Raw genomic sequence first — 22,940 nt, forward strand, 5'->3', positions numbered from 1 at the left:
ATAATCGTGGGGTGTTAAACTAGATATTTCATTTCATTTCAAAACATATTAATGGCGTTCTTCTTCCAAAACTAAAGAGAAATATAGTATTGAATATCGGCAATTCCATACCCCACAGGTGTCGACTACATGGGTATGGCTTGGCTTCGAAGCTCAAGTATCCGTTGGAAATTTTTAATGTGTGCTCACAAAATTAATATCGAAATAACATTTTCATGACATTCGGAAAAAAGATAGTGCATGTGGGCACAAATTTGATTTCATGGGCAGATGCTTATATGATGAATAATTGTTTATCAATATAACGTTTAGCCACCTTAGGTGTATGGCACGTCAAGGATTGAACAATATAACATTATACAACAATAAATAAAACATATTCGTATGTGAGAGTGATTTTGTACGGTTATTTCATATAAATTGGAGTTTGATGCCGTTATTTTGTAGTTCTAATATAGGTCAAAAGTATGTAAATTGAGTTTATACAAAAGACATACAGTTTAGTCGTTTTCAGTTTTCACTCAAATTATTCTAAAATATTAAGAAGTTTGATTGGATCATTATATTTTAAATTTTTCCCTCTCTCTTTTTTGGTCAATATTGCTAAACATAACATCATCATCATAATTATTCTGCCATTATTGGCAGGTTATTTGCTGCAACTGAGAAGCTTCAATGTACAGTGGTCCTCAGCTAGTGTCTTCGTCTTGACGTAGCAATTTTCTGTTTTAATACGGTCTTTCAACTACAGTCTCCTTCGTCCCCTCCCTCTCTTTCCTTCCACCATACCCTTTAGCACGTCCCTAGAGGTCTCTTGGTATTGCATTTGCTCATCACTAGTGGTGGATAGGGTAGTGTTTCGTATCACAATACATGTAACTTTTGCAGTGCTGTTTATTCATATTATTGTCGTGTAACTTGACCAATTACAACATAAACATTGTGGTTTTGGGTATATTTTGTAAAAATCCTGAATCATTGAATTTACCTGAATTGAATAAGCTGTAGTGGGTAGTGCGTCCAGTAAGAGAACGTCTCTGACAGCTCGCAGTGACATTGCCGCTACACGCGTGTCAAGTTTTTTTTTCGGTGCAACTGTAGTGGCAATTTAATTAATGGTATAAGACAGAGTTATCGTGGTGGTAACACTGGTACCAAAGTAGGGGCTGCAATGTCCCACCGCATGTGGTAAGAAACGTCAGAGACCATCTCTTGTTGGCCGTGCTATAGTATAGCTCAGTTTTGCTTCAGTTTAGCGTCCCTTTCAACAGGGAGGCTATATGAAAGGCTAGTATAGCCATGAAGCACATCACAACCATTGTATACTTCTTCGAATGCAATGTCAGTGCTGGATTAGGAACAAAAGCACGATCCAACAATTGATAGAATGTATCTGTTGCCAAAAGAGATTAAGTTTTCCTTACTGTGAAATAGATCCCTTTTATATCCCAGGAGCAACAGCAGAGTAGAACAAAATTCAAAACGCTAAACGCAGAGTTCCTCTGTAACCTCTCGTGCCCACTTCAATATACACATTCAAATCGTTGGTGGATGAACACCGTATACATGGGTTTTCTCGAGGTTCTCCCGTTTCCTCCCACTTTCTTCATTCCAGCATATCTGAGCCAGCATAATCGTAGTAGCCAGTAACAAGCGCCTTTGTTGCCTTTCTAGCATTATATTTGAGAATAGAATAGTTGCCATCACAGTTTCGCTCGTATTATTGTAATGCCCTCCACACATTTGTTATTTTTTCTAGGTGGTAGGGTTCCTCTGCGATCGAGTATAAATATCTTGAAGTAGATTTTTGATAATCATGTTTTGGTATCCTATTGTCTCAAACCTGGAAACAGTCGAAAGTACAGAGATATTGGGTTAAATTCCAAAGTTGGGCGTCCGTTTCCAGCAAAATTGTTAAAATTTACAGGAAAGATATGGATAATTTGATCGTTTGTGTGCTTGATAATTTATAAGAGTCTCGAAAAATCTGTTTATTTGTTATATATAAGCGGCTATAAACATGGGACTATACGGCGAGCGGAGGGACCTACTTGGCGCAAGGTAACCGAACAGTTGCATTGTGGGAAAGAAACGAGCATTTATGTTATCAACATGGCGAATGTACAAGGGCAATTAACATTTGTGAAGCAATACGTTGATAACGAGCAAAATTTTTTAAAAGTTTGTGAAGAGCACGGATTAATGAACCTAATAACAAATTGCACAAAGTGTGCAACGGAGATAACAGCAAAAAAACGTGGCGAAAGCGGACGCCCAACTTCGAAATAAATGCCGAGATATTTCCTATCACATACTACGGGAATCTCTAAACTTTTAACTTAAGGGCCACAATACCAACACATTGTAGCACCAGCGTCATCTTATGGATAGCGGAGAAATTACGCATAACGTCATTTATGCTTTGGTTAGTCGAAGTATACAGAGAGCATAGTATCTAGTAGCAACTAGCGAAACTAGAGTATGTTGTGAAAAAAGTCTGTTGCGTGATTGCTTGTTGGAACGACAAGTGTAATCTGAAAAGTGAAATATAGTGCGTTTACTGTTCTGTGACTATAGTTTCTTAGTGAAGATACAGGTGTTTCATTGTTAGTAATAAAACCATTACATTCTATTTATTCAGAATCCCAGCTTGTAATAGTATTAATTAGCAACTATTTTGATTTGAAGTCACGTGTCTTTAGTATAGTTTGTTTTTAATATGGGAAAGAAACGAAAGATAGATGAAGAGTTCAGAATATTTACAGAACGGTTTGGATATCAATATTTCGTGCAGTGGCGTATTTACGATTTTGTTTCGGGAGGGGCTTTGCTACTTTCGGGGGGGGGATTTGCCTGAAAATGTGAAAATTCTGCAAGATATTTCGTATACTTTACTATAGTAAGTAAGATTTCGGGGGGGCTTCAGCCCGGAAGCCCCCCTAAATATGCCACTGATTTCGTGATAGAGTCAACTAATAAGAATAAGGCAAGAAGAGTAATTTGCAATGAAACAATATCAGGCTTCAAAGAATACAATATAAAACGTCATTATGAGAATAAACATTCTTAGAATTTCTCCCAAATTTACAGAAGGCATACAGTTTCTTTGAAAAGCGGGTTGAAATATCAGAAATCATTGTTTAAGAAAGTAAATGCTGAACAAGCAGCAACGCGTGTCTCATTCAATAACTAAACATGGGGAACCATTTACTAGCGGCGAATTAATCAAGGGTTGTATGATTGCATTAGCAGAAGAAATGTATTCAGGAAAAGCTAATTTATTTAAAAACATCAGCATATCACCAAACACTGTGGCTCCAAGAGTAGACGATATTGCAGAAAATATATTAACTCAATTGTCTGACAAAGAACGACACTTAGAATGGTTCTCTTTGGCCCTGGATTAGCTAACAGATGTTTCAGTTACTGCTCAGATGCCACTTTTTATTCGAGGAATACATAAAAATCATGAAATGTATGAAGAACTTCTTAATATTCATAGCATTCACGGCTCGACCACTGGAGATGTTTTTAAAGGAGTTGAAAATCTGTTCAGAAAAACGATCTTCAATGGAAATAAATTAAAGTGTAAAACTACTGATGGTGGCAAAAATACCGTATGTGTAAAAACATAAAGGATGTCGTTGCTCTCGTATCAAAGGCCGTATCAAAATAACAGTGGTTTAAAACCATTAATCGTACATTGCATCATTCATCAACAGTCTTTGTGCGAAAAGTGTTTGGATATGTCCCCACATACCACATGACATCCGCAGGACGTCCCATTTTGTTCCCAATTATCCCATACAATTCCCGGGATTATCGGGACTATGAGTAGACATCCTATGGACGTTCTGCATGGGACTGGGACATCCTAAGGGATTTCCATGTAGGATGTCCACGGAACGTCGCGGATGGGACAGAAGATGCCAGGGAAATCCCACGCTGGACATACATTGGACCATATTATCCCACGATTTGCCAGTGGTCATCCCTTTGAGGTCCCATTGAACATCCCATTTCTCGAGATATTAGCGGACATCTTGATATCCTGTGGAGACACTATGGATGTCCCGGGAGCAAATTTGGATGATCCTGGCATGTCCCGTTATCCATCATGGATCAGTCTCGGACGTCCCGTGGATGTCCGTGTGCTATGTCGGTCAGAAGTTTTAAAACCAGTCATGCCAGATGTTCATTATATAAGATCACATACACTCAATTACCATCAATTCCAAGAGTTTACTGAAGTGTTTGGAGAAAATAACTTATCATATTATCTTGCAATACGCTGCGGAGAAGTTTTAACGCGATTTTTTGAGCTCTGAACAATAATCGAAATTTGAGTAGTTATGGAAAGTACGGTATCATTTTACACAGATACAGTTACATTTTATACAATTAGCATTTTAAACATATGAATGACCTTAATTTAAAATTAGAAGGAGAAAATCAGCTTCTGCCTGATATATAACTTCATATTAAGTCCTTTCGACAAAAAAAAAAAAAAAAAGTTTTGTTTCAATTCAAATTGAAGAAAGAAATGTTGCACGCATTTTAAAACATACCAAACATTCAGTCACCAAGCTGAGATTCTATTTCCCGTAGATTTTGCAATTCGAGAATTGGATGCTTTGAAATAAATGTTGAGTCTTGTTTTCCAGATTTTGATACAGTTGCAAGCGATATGAAGTTTTTTTTTTTTTTGAAATTCTTTTAACGCCATGATAGGAGCCCTTGACCCAGAACTTCAAATGGAAATGATTGATTTGCAGTGTACTAAAATTCATCATTCATCATATTTAAAGTCATCATTCCTGGAGAGTCTCCCACTTTCATAGTTACATAAATTTGCTCATGGCATTCTTTACACTTTTGGAACTACATATCTGTGTGGGAAAAAAAATCTCCAAAATGAAATTTACAAACAAATCACGGATCCAAGTTTACAGATGAGCATTTGAAGTCCATGCTGATAATTTCCACGAACAAACTTGATCCATAACTGCAAACACTTATGGAGGGGGGGGGGGGACACAGCTACATATATCTCATTATTTTTATTATAATGTGTATTTTTAATTTATGTTTAAATGTTGAATTTCATTTTGTATGTCAGTTATCATTTCTTAATTTTGTCGACGGGCCGCGGTGGCTCAGTGGTAGAGCGTTCATCTCTGGTGCATGGGGTCCCGGGTTCAAATCCTGCTCTCGCCAAGTGCACCTTGTGGTGGACAAACACCGTGTGCGTGGATTTCCTCGGGGTTCTCCCGTTTTCTCCCACTTTCTACATTCTACCATTTTATTCATTACTCATCATCACCGTCTCCTTTAGCCTCACCGGCATAACCGTGGGACGTAAAACTCAAAGATTTCATTTCATTTAATTTAATTTGGTTGTATAAAAGTAATTTGATTATTATTTTCTATGATCTACTTACAAAGTAAATTAACTGCGTGGCGGGCCAGATGAATGATGCTCAGGAGTCGATGTTGGCCCGGGAGCCGTCATTTGGAAACTTCTGCAATAGATAAACACAAAATATAATAATAATAATAATAATAATAATAATAATAATAATAATAATAATAATAATAATAATAATAATAATAATAATAATAATAATAATAATAATAATCTAAAGAAATGTCTAAATGTCACTATTTGACAAAATTGCACACTAACTGATTTCCGACAGGACATTGATTTGCCGGAAAGAATTTCTGGTTTGTACCGGACTACTTTGAGCCTTCCTCCTATAGCCCAAAGTTACACGCTGAAGTAAATTGCTAACAATTGTCCTGTTCTTAACTACCTATCTTTCAGTTGGAAAATTTCAGAAACATGTCCCGATTTCACGCTCTGATAATATTGTATGCACTGGCGTATTTACGATTTTGTTTCTGGGGGGATTTGCCTGAAAATGTGAAAATTCTGCAAGATATTTCATATACTTTTCTATAGTAAGTAAGATTTCGGGGGGCTTAAGCCCGGAAGCTCCCCTTAAATACGCAACTGATGATATGACTTCATAACAATTCTTGGACACTCAAATTTCTGTACTGTACGAAAGATAATGAAAATAATTATTAATTCGTTTATTAACATTTTGCTGATATTATTTGAATCAACTTTTTTTAAAAAAATGATTTTTCTTTATTGATTTAAAATTATTTACTAAAATCAAAACTAAAGTTAGTATAAAATTAGCGAAGATCCTTAAAAATACAAAGAAGAATTTTGCAAAACCGAACATTTGTATTATCTTGTCTTCTTACGTTAGAACAATTTTCTGATCACAAATGTAACAATTTTACAACTAGATGGAAGAAAATCTTTTCTACCTTCAAAATGGTTTCTTTTTATAGAATAATAATGTTTAGAATCTTCTAGTCAAATTCAAAAGGTAGACATTGAATGTTTTTACAAGAAAAAATTAAATCAATAATCAAAATTATAATCAGTACACTCTTTAGTACTTCATTCGTTGTTAAAACAGTTTAAAGTAGATGTACCCCACTTGGCACGGCTGAGTCAGCGAAATTTGATCCTGTTTTCCTGGAATTGGGAGGCAAGTTTCGACAAGCCTTTAGTTGCTATGGTCATAGCCTTTTACGGCTACCAGAGAAGTGCGTGGGAAAATTTTGGTTTATCTGAACGTGTATGAGAACAGTTTGTTGTTATGGTGATAGTCTTGGATGGTCATACTCTTGGAGGGATCATAGTCCTATCAGTTATCATGATCGAAGCTTCATGATTGATTGATTGATTTTTGCTTTTCGTTATGTATTGAATAGCTAGATGCTCTTGGCCTTCATAGTCTTGGATGCTCATACTGTTGGTCGGGTCAGAGTCCTATTAGTTATCATGATCGAAGCTTCCCAATGGATTGATTGATTGGTTTTTCGTTATGAATTTGAACCCCCAAACCCCCTCCACTTCCTCCTGCGAAGAACGTAAGGGAACGTTGTTACTATGTTCATACTCTTGGACGGCGAAGCTTCCCAATTGATTGATTGATTGATTTTTGCTTTTCGTTATGTATTGAATAGCTAAATGCTCTTGGATGGATGAGAGTTCTATTAGTTATCATGGTCGAAGCTTTCCAATTGATTGATTGATTGATTTTTGTCTTTTCGTTATGGATTTGACCCCCCCAAACCCCTTCACTTCACTCCCTCCTGCGAAGAACGCAAGCGAACGTTGTTACTATGCTCATACTCTTGGACGTCTATCACGTTCGAAGCTTTCCAATTGATTGAATATCAAGTTCGAAGCTTCCCAATTGATTGATTGATTTTCGTCTTTTCGTTATGTATTGAATAGCGAAGAGCATACTTAATGTCTTAAAATATTCAATGCTTTCTCATCGAGAATCGAACCTGTACACTAAATATGTTTTCATTTTGAAAGCTCTCTCATTGAAATTGAACGCAAGACCAGTACTTCACGATTTAGAGTTGAATTAATTCTTGCATAAAAAAAAAAAAAGAATTTCATGTATTGATTTTAGCGTAGCATATGATATGCACATTGTTCGAAGCTCTTCATTTCGAAGCACTATAATGTTTTCAAGTGTTCAATGATCCCTTTCTCTCTCTATCATCGAGAATCGAACCCGGACCAAAGTGGTATTAAAACATAAATAACAACCATAAAAATAAAATTTAAAAAATACAGCATCATATTATTATTATTATTATTTTGGGAGTGAAAGTGAAGCAGACAACTAATCTTGATTGTAGCTTCGCTAACTTATGAAATAAAGACTTTACACAAAATTCTACTTTGGTAGGGAGCTGGGATCGAATTTGGTACTTCATGATTTTAAAGTTGAACTAGTCCTTGCATGAAAAAAAAAGAATTTCACTTCGTTTTCACGACAGAAAGGATCGAATGACTTTCATGTCTTAAAATGTGTAATGTTTTCTCAACGAGGATCGAACCAGCAGGACACGGGAATCAAACGCAAGACCTGAGAATCAAACGCAAGACCTGTACTTCACGACCATTGAGTTGAATTAATCCTTGCATGAAAAAAAAAAAAAAGAATTTCACGTATATAGCACATCGTTTCACGACAGAAAGGAACGAAATAGAAATATTTAATGCTCTTTCACTAAGAATCGAACTAGAGTAAAATAATATATTTGTCTTTATTTTTTAGTCTTTGTCTTTAAAAAAAGAATAAAGTTATAAAGTGTATTTATTCATAGTTGTTTCGTGTGTGATAAAGAAACCAGATTCTACAAACAGACACAGACAGTCATACATATATATATATATATATATATATACAGCAGCGTCAAAGAAATGTGTTTTCCCAGTATCTTTTTTTTTCTTTGTCTGTTGCTTCGTATTCAAGAGAAGAGAAGATTAGCTTATCGAAAAGCAAAACACAAACCTATCTACCGCTTTATTAATCAAGCGATGATAAGAAAACGTTGCATTGAAGTGACAAAATGTCAGTGAACACCGGCTGACGTTTGTCTGTCTGTATGTAGCATATGCTAGGAAGAGGAATAGACCAATGAGTCATTGTGTCCCCCTAAATTTAGGAAAGGGAGCCGCCATAAGACTGGTAATTAGGATATATGTATAACACTAGTAACGGAACTTCTTGGTTTATTTTTAATAATAATAATAATAATAATAATAATAATAATAATAATAATAATAATAATAATAATAATAATAATAATAATAATAATAATAACTTCCAATTTTAAGTTTCATGGATATATTGACTAGACTGAAGAAGACGGTGATGATGAGAAATGAATGAAATGATAGAATAAAGAAAGTGGGAGGAAACGAAAGTACACCGAAAAAAAACCACGCACGTGTTGTTTGTCCAACACAGAAAGTTCACTTGACGGAGGGAGCTGGGGGTTTGAAACCAGGACCCCCCCTCAAACACCGGAGGTGAACGCTGTACCATCAATCAACGTACACTCAAAAAGTGGGAGGAAACGGAAGAACTCCGAAGGAAATCCACGCATACGGTGTTTGTCTATCATAAAATTCATTTGTTGAAAGCAAAAGTTGAACACGGGGAAGGAGGGCTTCATTTTCAACTCGGAGACCTATGCACAAAAGATGAACGCTCTTGTTCACCAGAAATTTCACTTGTTGTTAGCTAGGATCGAATTAGGGATCCCAATGCACCAGAAATATTCGTTCGAGTCGAATCATAGTTTTACGTCCAATTTTTAATTATGTCTGTTAAACTAGTAATTTTGTCTACCAGAAAGTTCACTTGTCCGGGGCTGGATTACAACCTGGATACACCATACATCAAAGATGAGCACTGTACCATTGATCCACTAGGGTCCCCACCTGCGATGAGGGAGAGAGAGGTCAAATCATAGTTTGACAAGAGAGTCAAAGAGAAAAGTCTTAGATACAATGTTGTCTAATACCCAAAGTGAGTTTTACGTTCCACGATTATGACTGTTAAACTAATGATTTTGAAAGACGGAACTTTATGATGTGAATGATGTAATAATAATCATAGCTTGTGTGTCTTAAAATTTTGATAATATGTCTACTTGTTTCTCCGTTTGTCTATGTATCTGTAGTACGTGGAGTCCAGACGAAGCGAAGATATGTGTGTTTTAGCAAATGAAAATAGTATAATCTGTGTGGGTGGGACAAGTGAAAAGTGAGTTTTACGTCCTACGGTTACGTCTACTAGGCTAATGAAGGAGAGGTGATAATGAAAAAATGAATGAAATGATGTAATGAAGAAAGTGGGACAGCTTTGTTTATCTAACATAACTACTAGCTTATTTTCTTATCTTTGTATGAGAAATTGATGGCAACGTGTGAAAGCAGAGAATTGCCATTACAGTGTCCCGGGTTCGAATTGGGATCGAACGAGGGACCCCCAAGCACTTAAGGTGAACGCTCTATCATTGAGCCACCGTTCCCCATGGAACGAAAAAATGAAATGAAATCTTTGAGTTTAACGTTCCACGATTATGCCGGTTAGGCTAAGTGTACTATGCTATTGGAAGACGAACGAGGGACCCCCAAGCACTTAAGGTGAACGCTCTACCACTGAGCCACCCTGTCCTCTGGAACGAAAAAAATGAAATGAAATCTTTCAGTATAACGTCCCACGATTATGCCGGTTAGACTGAGTGTACTATACTAATGGACGGCGATGGGACAAGTGAAAAGTGAGTTTTACGTCCTGCGGTTACGTCTACTAGGCTAATGAAGGAGAGGTGATAATGAAAAAATGAATGAAATGATGTAATGAAGAAAGTGGAAGGAAACTGGTGAACTCCGAAGGGAAATCCACGCATACGATGTTTGTCCATCACAAAGTTCATAGGGCACGAACTGGGATCGAATCATGGACCCCAGCACTTGAGGTGAACGCTCTACCACTGAGTCACCGTGCCCTTTGGAACGTAAAAATGAAATGATAAGGACGGTTTTCCGGGGGCAGTCAATAGCATCTTTTCGTTAAGTTGTAAAGGAAGCAGGGAATTTGTGGTCGCTAAAATTAATGACAAGTATATAGAAAAAAAAGACGTGATTTGAACACGGGACCTCATGCACCAGAGGTAAACACTCTACCACTGAGGCACTGAAGTTAATTTCATAATTTTCTAATGTTAATAAGAGTGAAATCTAACGTTAAATACACATACACAAGTCAACGAACTGAGAGAGAGTTTCTGTATCTGCAATGTCTACTTGCAAAGAGCAGAAAAATAAGATAACAGAACATGTTTTGTATTTCAATGTTGTTCTCCAGCTGTCGCGTCAACATTATCTTAGGTCATGGTTTCAGACAACACGAAGCGAAGATATGTATGTGTGTGTGTGTGTGTTTTAGGTAATATTAAAACAGTGTTTGAGATCTAAAACTTGACAAAACTAGTGTTGCTTATACATCTCGGATGCCGTTACTCATGTACACATGATGTTGATTGATTTTTGAGTTTAACGTTCCGTTCAGCAGCGAGGCTATATGCATCACAAAGTTCACACGACGAAAGTTAGGATTGAACCAGAGACCCCAATCACAGAAGGTGAACGCTTTACCACTGATCCACAGAACCCCACGATTTCATCATGGGGCACAAATCTTCAAGTTAAAACAATTGACTATTCTCAAATAAGAGAACATTTCTTCATTTCTTTAAGTGGATCTAGGAAGTTGAACTTTATACAGTTTTCTCCATATTATAGTCTAAGCTGTATGTGATATTACTTTAAAAGGACGAAAGTAGTTAAAATATTCCCTATTATTATCATCAATTTCTTCTAAAATGCTCAGATTCCCGTCATAGAATTCGTATACTAGCTATGTACACAGGCGTGCATTAAGAAATTTTTTGTTGGGAGAGGTCCAAGCTTTGGGCGACGGGGCTCAAACACTACAAACCTCTGTGTAGTATTGAACGCGTATTATTCTGCACTCGAAAAGACAATAAGTACTATCTAAGTGTATATCTTTCTGTCTGTCTATCTGTATGATGAGCATAATCGTGGTACGTTAAACTGAAATATTTTCTTACGTTTCGAACGTAAGAAATATGTGAAAGTTTGTGTGTGTGGTTCAGTGATAAAGCAACGACGTATTCTTTCAGATGAATACTTAGAATAGTAGAGCATTGTTCCGCAACCCCCCGTGCATGCGGTCCCTAGTTCGATCTCCGATCAAGTAAGCTTATAATATTTTATTACTAATTGCCGCCCACTGTGGTCGACTTCCGAACATAGTGTCCGTGAGTTTTCATGGTCTACTTATATATTTTTATTTTACTAAGTATTCATTCATTCATTCATTTGTCTTAATCATTCGTCTTCCTCAACATAATGAGCATAATTTATTACTAATTGTCGTGCACTGTAGCAAAGTGCATGCAGTCCCTAGTTTCATCTCCGAACATCATGTCCGTGAGTTTTCATGATCTACTCATACATTCTCATTCTACTAAGTTATAGCAAATTCCGAATTCGTTATCTTTATTTTTTTTAAAAGTAATTAACTGAAGGTGTGATGATTGACAAAATGAGGCACGGATCGCCATTAAGTTCCAACAGGATGCATACCAAGAAGCTTCAGCATTTGAAAAACGAAGTACTGATTTTAAATCCTTTACCACTGAACCACCATACTCCTCAAACCTAAAATGTAATAGGTTTGTACATCATGTAAAGACCCTCGGAGAAATAAAGATACGCCCCCACAAATATACCCTTTCTCGGTAAAAGGACATATGATTAAGACGAAAAAATAATAGTTGATAGAATGACAATGTAAATAAACGTTATATCACAGAGTTATCATGCATCCTGAAATTCATTGAATTTATGAGTAGAAGAACAATACACGTACTAGAAAGAAAAAGATTCATGTTCTTCTAACCTGACATAATTGCTTTAGAAAAATAACAAACATAAAAATAAAAAATACAGGAATGAACAAAGTAGAAGTAAACAGGTGAACTAATGCTCACAGTTTTTGTTTATCACAATTACCTATTAACATGAACTCGGATTGAGGTAGGAACAGATTGCAAAGATGTGATCTGCACAAGAGTAACATTGTATATTTGTTTGGAAATTTTACACTTTAATAAAAGTAAAAGTACTTCACGATTTAGAGTTGAATTAATCCTTGCATAAAAAAAGAATTTCACATATATGGCACTTCGTATTGATTTTAGCGTAGCATATGATATACATTGTTCGAAGCTCTTCATTTCGAAGCAATATAATGCTTTCAAGTGTTCAATGCTCCCTCTATCTCTCTCTCTCTCCATCATCGAGAATCGAACATTTGAAAAAATGAAGTACTGGCTGTAAATCCTCTATCAGTGAGACACCACACTCCTCAAACCTAAAATGTAATAGGTTTGTACATTATGTAAAGACCCTGAACAAATAAAGATACGTTTCACAAATATGACCTTTCTCGGTAAGAGGTATCAGCGTATAGAATTAAATGGGATGAAAGCATGAATTTCACAACAAATTTTATCTACAGGGAATTTAAATTCCTTTTCTTTTTATTTTAATATATGTATATATACACAAATATTTACAATTTTCTTTCATTTTTCTTCATTTTGGCTTTTTATGGTAGTCCAAATATCACTTCACCTTTAACCATTTCTTTTCTTTTATCATTTCACTTTGGTTTCGCATACACTTACCCTCTAAGTCTCATTTTACCCCCAAAATCGTTTTATCTACACTTTCTCTTTCTTTTTTTCCTTTTGATAAAGTTCTAATAGCATCACATTGACACAATCATCGTATGTGTGCCATCTTCTTTTTATCAATTTATTGTTTGGACAGACACTAAAAATATAGTACATCTTTTTGTTTCCTCTTCTTCTGATTTTATCTTCACAATACCCTACAACGGTCATTGCAACACTACGGGGGATTGGCATCATCTTTTCTGGAAATAAAGAAATACAAATTTTTATTATCAGAAAATATAAATTAATCTTCAAAAAGTACACTTATCTTATAGCAACATACTATACTTATAAAATTATTTCTTCCCGTAATGAGAAAGAACAAGAACGAGAAATAACAAGTATTCTTGACATTCTTTCATTGTATGTACATTTTCTTATACTCTGTTCAAAATAAGAAACGAATTGACATTTAGACAAAAACTGTTACTCTGTTGCCTCATAATGAGTATATCACTGAATTGTCCTCTTAAAATTATTTTCCATTAGAGAGGGTAAAGTTGTAGAGGATGCCTTAGTGGCCTACTCATGATTGTGACAACAGAATAACAGTTTTTCTCTAAATGTCAATTCGTTTCTTAATTTGAGCATAGTATAGTATAAAAACAACACCTATTCATTAGTTTTCTTTTCTCTTAAGCAAATACCACACGATAACAGTAAATATCACATCTTCATGCAATTTAATTATTAATTCGAAACTCTAGTTTAGTTCTTGAAATACTACAATAATTATGACTCACATAGTACCGATGTTGAACAAAACGTTAAACTATATTTACTTAGCACGAAAAATCAAAATTAACTTTTTTACTTCCATCCTTCCTTCTTTCTTATTTTTAAAAAAGAAATTCGTACAGTTAATACTATAAACTATCATTTTTTACCAACGATATTCCTATACTAACTAATAGTTTTCTCTTTTTTTAAAGCAAATACTATAAACTATCATTTTTTACCAACGATATTCCTATACTAACTAATAGTTTTCTCTTTTTTAAAAGCAAACAACCGTACCGGTGAATATTGCAACTGTATACATTTGACTTATACTTGGAACATCTGAGTTCAATTCCTGATAGTAGCTTATATCATTTCAATTCCCCGTTTGAATCTTGTAAATATAGGTTTACATCTCATACATCTTTGGTATTGAATGTTATTAATATCTTTAACGAACCGCAGTAACCTATTCGTGCAGTTTGAATCTCTAATGATTGTATCTTGCAAGAAAAAAGGTTTTACGAATAATGTATTCTAAGGAACAAAACACCGTATCTATAGGTTTTTCTTTATCTTAACTTAAAAATAAAAAGAAGCAAATGTTTCACCTAAAAGAAATAAGTAAATATTAATATTATCATACATATTTTAAAAGACGAAAAGCAGATATGGATCTTTTTTTTTATCTGAAAGAAAGATAAAACTTACCTATTCGTAAAAGAGAGAGAGTTGCGTCACTGCTCTTTGATCAGTGTTTCGTCTTCGATCAGATTTGACCGTAGAAAATGTTGCTTCAGGTAGTTTTCAGCGTCTCTTAAAGACGTATCCTCTTTTTTAAAGTGTACTGTAAAGAAACAAGAATAATCAGTTACTTTACGCGGTGAACATGAACTTGTTTCCTGGAAGAAAAACAAGTAACTATAATTGCAACACTAACAATCTTCATATTTTAAGAAGATATAAAAATCCTAAATAAAACAATACCTATCATTAATTGTCTTTTCTCTTAAGCAAATACCATTTGATACCAGTAAAGATCGCAATTTCAGTCAATATGCAATCTAATTATTCATTCAATAACTCCAGTTTACTTCTTGAAATACTACAATAATTTATGACTCACATAGCTTCGGTGTTGATCAAAACGTTAAACTATATTTTCTTAGCACGAAAAGTCAAAGTTAACTTTTCTTTCCTTCCTTCTTTCTTATTTTTTAGAAAAGAAATTCGTACAGTTAATACTATATATTTTTTACCAATGGTATTTTTTATCAATATTCCTATACTAACCAATAGTTTTCTCTTCTTTAAAGCAAATAACCGTTCCATTGAATATTGCATCTGTATGCATTTGACTTATTCTTGTAACACACGAATTCAATTCCCGGTGGTAACTTATATAATTTCAATACTTCGTTTTGAATTTTGTAAAAAAAAGAAGCAAATGTTTTACCTAAAAGAAATAAGTAATTATTAATATTATCATACATATTCTAAAAGACGAAAAGCAGTTATGGATCTTTTTTTTTATCCGAAAGAAAGCTATAAAACTTATTTATTTGTAAAAGAGAGATAGAGAGAGAGAGATGATCTTTGATCAGTGTTTCGTCTTCGTACCTGTTTGATCGTAGAAAATCTTGATTCAGTGTCTCTTGAAGACGTATCCTCTTTTAAAGTGTACTGTAAAGAAACAAGAATGAATCGTTAATTTACGTGGTGAACATGAATTGTTCCTTGAAAGAAAACAAGTATTTTATTTTAAATAAAAAGTAATTATTTATCTGTTATTGAAAACAGATATTTAAAACTTACCTATTGCTAAAAGATAGATGCGTCACATTCCTTTGAGCAGTTCATATTCTAACAGGTTTAAACGCAAGATAATCCTGTTTTCATTTCTTCTTCATATATATATATATATATATATATACGCATAATGTTGAGTAAAATACTATATATAGTTGCATATACATGGAAAGGTAAGGGAAATGACTAAGTGCTACCTTTGAAGTACAGTGAAATAATGAAAAGCAAATGAAAAGATAAAAGAGGAAAGCACAAAAGGGTTTTGAAAGTAATTATTTTTAAAAGTACAGAAATCACCTTGCATTTCCTCAGGGTGATAATATTGGCTTCTTGAGGAGTTTTGTAGAGTGCAGCAGCGCTCCTCACCCGCTGCTGAAAATTAATTACTTTCAAAACGAAAGTTTAACATTAAAAATGAATGACACCATTAAAAGATTGAAATCTATTGTACACGCTCATCATCATCATTGTTAAACATCGCAAGTTTACTTTTTTAATGAATGAACTACATACGTGTAAAGATAAATATTAAAAGTGAGAAGTGTTAATGTGATGATCTCACATCAAGTGACGTAATGCTGAACAACAAAAGATAGGATATATGTATAGAAAGAAATTACATATGTATAGAAAGAAATTACATGTAATATTCTGTGATATAATACATGATGCATTCTTACATAGCTCTGTACATGTTGACATTAGGTCCGCAATTTGAATTACACTATTAAAGATGTGCCTACACTTATATCCGGCTAATCGTTTCTGTAGCTATATCTGACTACCAAACTTTGAAAAATTGCACAAATCTGAATTTTTTTTCAGACGAACCTTTAATGCGAAAAAAAAGTTGCATCACATAATGGTCAACAAGATTTGATAAGTGATGACACTACGGATAAAAAATATCTATATCCTCCTAACTCTAACATTTCCTTAAGGTCAATGCTAGCAGGGTAATGTAAATCAAAAACCATTGCTGATAACGGGGTTGCGTGTACAAATTTCTAATTTCGATATCGTTTTTTCTAAATATAATGGTACATACTCTTTAAAGGAACATAAGATACCATAATTCCCTTGGTAATACTTAGATTGTGTAAACAAAGTAGCTGGAATTCCATCCGTTTGTAGTTTAGAAAAATGAACTGAATAGTTATGTACAAAGAACTTCATTTCAAATTCTATTTTAAAACAAACAAGAAAAACGTAATTCAAATGATAATACGTATAAGAATTTAAATAATCACTATCTATAGCAATTAGATACCACTTTAGAGTTGATTAAATTCCCCATTCATTATCAATTCTTTGAAAAACTTAGTCTAGAAGGCCTAGGTTTGATTATATAAGACATAAATCTACAAATCAACGTGGAATACGTACTACATTATCTATCATCGATAGTCGAAAAGCACTGAAATAATAATCAAAATCACTACTATTAAACTATATAAATACTATACTTATAAAATGATTTCTTCCCGTAATGTTAAAGAGCAAGAAATAAAGCCCTACATATACTAGCAGTAATAGTAACTAAATAACTAGCTACCGAATATATAATACAATGCTAATCACTATATTCGGGTAAATATTACATTTAAAATTCATTCTATTCTACAATAATCAGAATATCTCGATGCTATACGAAACATGAATCTACAGATTAACTTGGAATCCAAACATTCATTATCAATTTCTTTGAAAAACTTAGTCTAGAAGGACTAGGTTTGATTATATAAGACGTAAATCTACAGCCTAACGTGGAATTCAATCTACATTAACTATCATCAAGAGTCGAACTCAGGTTTCCCATAATATAGACACGCACATCCACGAAAAACAATGAAATAATTAATTCCAATACTAATACTATCTACGTTACGAAAATATCACTTAAATAAGCACTGAAATAATAATCAAAAATCACTACTATTAAACTATATAAATACTATACTTATAAAATGAATTCTTTCCGTAATTTTAAAGAGCAAGAAATAAAGTCCTACATATACTAACAGTAATAGTAATTAAATAACTAGCTATGGAATATATAATACAATGCTTAATTAAATAACTAGCTATGGAATATATAATACAATGCTAAACACTATAATCAGGTCAATATTACATTTAAAATTCATTCTATTCTACAAGAATCAGAATATCTCGAGGCTATACGAAACATGAATCTACAGATTAAATTGGAATCAATCAAGAGTCGAACTCAAGTTTCCTACACAGAAAATACGTGCTCTAAGTGATTTGACGCGAATATGTATTGTTTTCAGCAAGTAGTGTCAAAGAACAAGAAAATAAATTCCTACATATAATAACGTAATAGTAAACTAAATAATAAACCTGAATAACTCAATGCTAAACACTATATCCAAGGAAATATTATATTAAATTGCATTCTATTCTAAAAGAATCAGAATATCTCCGACGATATATCAGACAAAAATCTGAGCCATATAATCTTTCTGTACAAACGAAAAAGAAAGAATTCTATAATTGACAAATTTTCTTTTTCGCATTACTAATTTCAATATCGTTTTTTCTGAATATAATGTTACACACTCTTTAAAGTAACATAAGACTCCATAAATCCCTTGGTAATACTTAGATTTTGTAAACAAAGTAGCTGGAATTCCATCCATTTGTAGTTTAGGAAAATGAACTGAACAGTTATGTATGAGGAACTTCATTTCAAATTCTATTTTAAGACAAACAAGAAAAACGTAATTCAAATGATAATACGTATAAGAATTTAAATAATCACTATTTTTAGCAATTAAGTATCACATTAGAGGTAAATAAATTCCCCATTCATTATCAATTCTTTGAAAAACTTAGTCTAGAAGGATTAGATTTGATTTGATTATATAAGACGTAAATCTACAGCCTAACGTGGAATTCGATCTACACTAATTATCATCAAGAGTCGAACTCAGGTTTCCCATAATATAGACACGTACATCCACGAAAAACAATGAAATAATTAATTCCAATACTAATACTATCTACGTTACGAAAATATCGCTTAAATAAGCACTGAAATAATAATCAAAAATCACTACTATTAAACTATATAAATACTATACTTATAAAATGAATTCTTTCCGTAATTTTAAAGAGCAAGAAATAAAGTCCTACATATACTAACAGTAATAGTAATTAAATAACTAGCTATGGAATATATAATACAATGCTTAATTAAATAACTAGCTATGGAATATATAATACAATGCTAAACACTATAATCAGGTCAATATTACATTTAAAATTCATTCTATTCTACAAGAATCAGAATATCTCGAGGCTATACGAAACATGAATCTACAGATTAAATTGGAATCAATCAAGAGTCGAACTCAAGTTTCCTACACAGAAAATACGTGCTCTAAGTGATTTGACGCGAATATGTATTGTTTTCAGCAAGTAGTGTCAAAGAACAAGAAAATAAATTCCTACATATAATAACGTAAAAGTAAACTAAATAATAAACCTGAATAACTCAATGCTAAACACTATATCCATGGAAATATTATATTAAATTGCATTCTATTCTAAAAGAATCAGAATATCTCCGATGATATATGAGACAAAAATCTGAGTCATATAATCTTTCTGTACAAACGAAAAAGAAAGTATTCTATAGTTGACAAATTTTCTTTTTCGCATTAACTTGGGAACAAATGAATTAATCTGTTTTTCTTGTCACGTTATCTTTGGAATAGTCATAATTTGATAGCTTGTCAAATTGGTACTGTAATAGGAAAAGAAATTTTCTCAACTGAAGAATACTTTTTCTTAGCTGTCCGTACGTTAAGTGATTACCCGTGAAGATGTATTGCTTTTAAGACAAACAAGAAAAGGTAATTCAGATGACAAATTACATTAGCCATGTGTTACGTTTTTTGAACAAATCTGCGAAAGCGGATAGGTCTATCAGTGTAGTATTCTGTGATATAATGCATGATGCATTCTTACACATTTCTTCACATGTTGACAATAGGTCCGCAATTTGAATTACACTATTAAAGATGCACCTACACTTATATCTGGCTAATCGTTCCTGTAGCTGTATCTGATTACCCACACCTTGATAAATTGCACAAATCTGAAATTTTTCAGATGAACCTTTAATGCGAAAAAAAGTTGCATCACGTAATGGCCAGCAAGTTTTGATAAGTGATGACACTACGGATAAAAAATATCTATGTCCTCCTAACTCTAGCATTTCCTGAAAGTCAATGCTAGCAGGGGTAATATAAATCAAAAACCATCGCTGATAACGGGATTGCGTGTACAAATTTCTAATTTCAATATCTTTCTTTTCTGAATATGATGGTACATACTCTTTAAAGGAACATAAGACACCATAATTCCCTTGGTAATACTTAGATTGTGTAAACAAAGTAGCTGGAGTTCCATCAGCCTGAAGTATAGGAAAATGAACTGAATGGTTATGTAATAGGGACTCCATTTCAAATTATATTTTAAAGACAGACAAGAAAAGTTAATTCAAATGAGGAATTACAACGTGAAATGCTAATACGTATAATAATTCAAATAATCACTATCTATAGAAATTAGGTAGCACCTTAGAGATGATTAAAAGAGAAAGAAAGAGAGAATAGCAACTATGTTTTATCTTACTAAAACGTAGAGTTTCAGTATGCTGACAATCTCTTCTAATACACAGATGAGCACAACACAATTCGTAAAGGTCTACTTCACACACTTCACTCTGTTCAATGGTTTTATTCTACATTCGTATGACGTCAAATAAAAACGTCACACGAAATTTAATCATTTCAAATATTACATTTCAATACAACCGTTTCTTCTTTCTTTTTAAAAATAATGATTTAATGTATACTTACACCGCAGCGACATGACGAAGCACTCACCTATCTGAGAAAGGAGCCTTACGAAATTTCACAAGCCCTAATCAGAATTTCATGTCTTTCATCTCTACATTCTTCAGGAAATGTCCTAATCGAAGAACAAATATATTCAATTACATCAACAAGAATAAACTGATACCAACGTGATTAAATGTACTCAGCGAAAATAGAATTTCTCACAAACACACGAACAAAAAATTCATAAATCCCATATATACATTAAAGGTAAACGCAATCGCAAAGCAATACGATCACTTATATCTGAAGTCAAAAATAAAGCAAGTTTATTATGATAACTGTTTTCAAGAAACATATGAGCTTTTCCAAACGAATAAAATCTCCCCACCTCTCCCCTGCTACATTTAATATCCTTATTCAATTTCATTTCCTTATTCACACACATTATTTGATAGATGTATCAAAATATCATCTTTAGTAAATCTTATCTATTAACAGACTTATTTTTCATTACACAAACTCAGCGTTTTCGCATTCAGATTACACTATCTTCAGTCGCACGTGAGTATGTTCGTATGTGAAGCCGACAACAAACATACATGTAATCTCAAATGCTGTATACGTTTGAAAATACGATATTCACGATTCATGCAATGCGATATTCCCCTGAGCAACTAAGGTCTATTCGATCAAAGAACAGTCTGCAAACAAATTCTATTCCCATGAACACTTACAAGTGAATTCGTGAGAATCCCAAGACCAAATTAGATAAAACAAATAGTTCATAACCTACAGACATTTCGTGGGGGCGTAATCTTTTGTGCTATGGGAATGTTATAGCGCAATATCTCATCACGGCTTCAACTTAAGTGATTTTAATTACTTGTCATGTGAATATCCATATAATACTTTTCACATGCAATACAATCAACCCTGATGATTTGAGCATACACATTTTCTCATCCTACGTTTTTAAAACATTATGATATGCTATGAGAAGTGCTTCCGCTACCAATACGTTTTAAAAACATCCATGAACCACAACAATCGTCTTATCAACTCAATTTCCTGAGAAGGTTCCAGACGAAAATTTTCCAGCCGTTTCGTGAGAATAAGATCAGGTCAAACTCCTCAAAACTCTTCGCAGAAAACCTGGGAACTTCTATTCTTAGCATTACAAGATGGATCTGGGGGCTGAGGTGGGGAATCTAGCTACCCAATACAAGACGACTAGAAAAAATACGAAAAGTTTTTTTTAAAAAAATAAAATCTAATCTATATGCGAGGCACTGACATTCAGTGATAGAGTGTTCACCTCACGGTGGATTACTCCATGAAATTCTTTTTTTCATGCGAGGATTAATTCAACTCTAAATCGTGAAGTCTCGCGTTCGATTCCGATGAGAGAACTTTCAAAATAAAAGCATATTTAGGGTTCTGATTTGATTCTTAGTGAAAGAGCATTAAATATTTCTATTTCGTTCCTTTCCGTGAAGTACTGGTCTCGCGTTCGATTCCGATGAGAGAACTTTCAAAATAAAAGCATATATTAGGGTTCTGGTTCGATTCTTAGTGAAAGAGCATTAAATATTTCTATTTCGTTCCTTTCTGTCGTGAAACGATGTGCTATATACGTGAAATTCTTTTTTTTTTTCATGCAAGGATTAATTCAACTCAATGGTCGTGAAGTACAGGTCTTGCGTTTGATTCTCAGGTCTTGCGTTTGATTCCCGTGTCCTGCTGGTTCGATCCTCGTTGAGAAAACATTACACATTTTAAGACATGAAAGTCATTCGATCCTTTCTGTCGTGAAAACGAAGTGAAATTCTTTTTTTTTCATGCAAGGACTAGTTCAACTTTAAAATCATGAAGTACCAAATTCGATCCCAGCTCCCTACCAAAGTAGAATTTTGTGTAAAGTCTTTATTTCATAAGTTAGCGAAGCTACAATCAAGATTAGTTGTCTGCTTCACTTTCACTCCCAAAATAATAATAATAATAATATGATGCTGTATTTTTTAAATTTTATTTTTATGGTTGTTATTTATGTTTTAATACCACTTTGGTCCGGGTTCGATTCTCGATGATAGAGAGAGAAAGGGATCATTGAACACTTGAAAACATTATAGTGCTTCGAAATGAAGAGCTTCGAACAATGTGCATATCATATGCTACGCTAAAATCAATACATGAAATTCTTTTTTTTTTTTATGCAAGAATTAATTCAACTCTAAATCGTGAAGTACTGGTCTTGCGTTCAATTTCAATGAGAGAGCTTTCAAAATGAAAACATATTTAGTGTAC

General features: G+C 33.6%; 1 protein-coding gene and 1 long non-coding RNA gene across 2 annotated transcripts in view; one reads left to right on the forward strand and one right to left on the reverse strand.

Moving 5' to 3' along the window:
* Positions 1–22,940, forward strand: part of LOC145681447 (uncharacterized) — an 83,682-nt gene that overhangs the window by 32,325 nt on the left and 28,417 nt on the right. The window lies entirely within an intron of this gene.
* Positions 13,396–16,928, reverse strand: LOC145680468 (uncharacterized). The gene is made up of 3 exons (XR_014130648.1): positions 15,574–16,928; positions 14,665–14,800; positions 13,396–13,433 (listed from the first exon to the last, which is right to left on the reverse strand). It is a non-coding gene; the product is annotated as an uncharacterized LOC145680468 (long non-coding RNA).

Source organism: Thermobia domestica, chromosome 3 (assembly GCF_964235325.1).
Source record: "Thermobia domestica chromosome 3, izTheDome1.hap1.1, whole genome shotgun sequence".
NCBI classification, from domain to species: Eukaryota; Metazoa; Arthropoda; class Insecta; order Zygentoma; family Lepismatidae; genus Thermobia; species Thermobia domestica.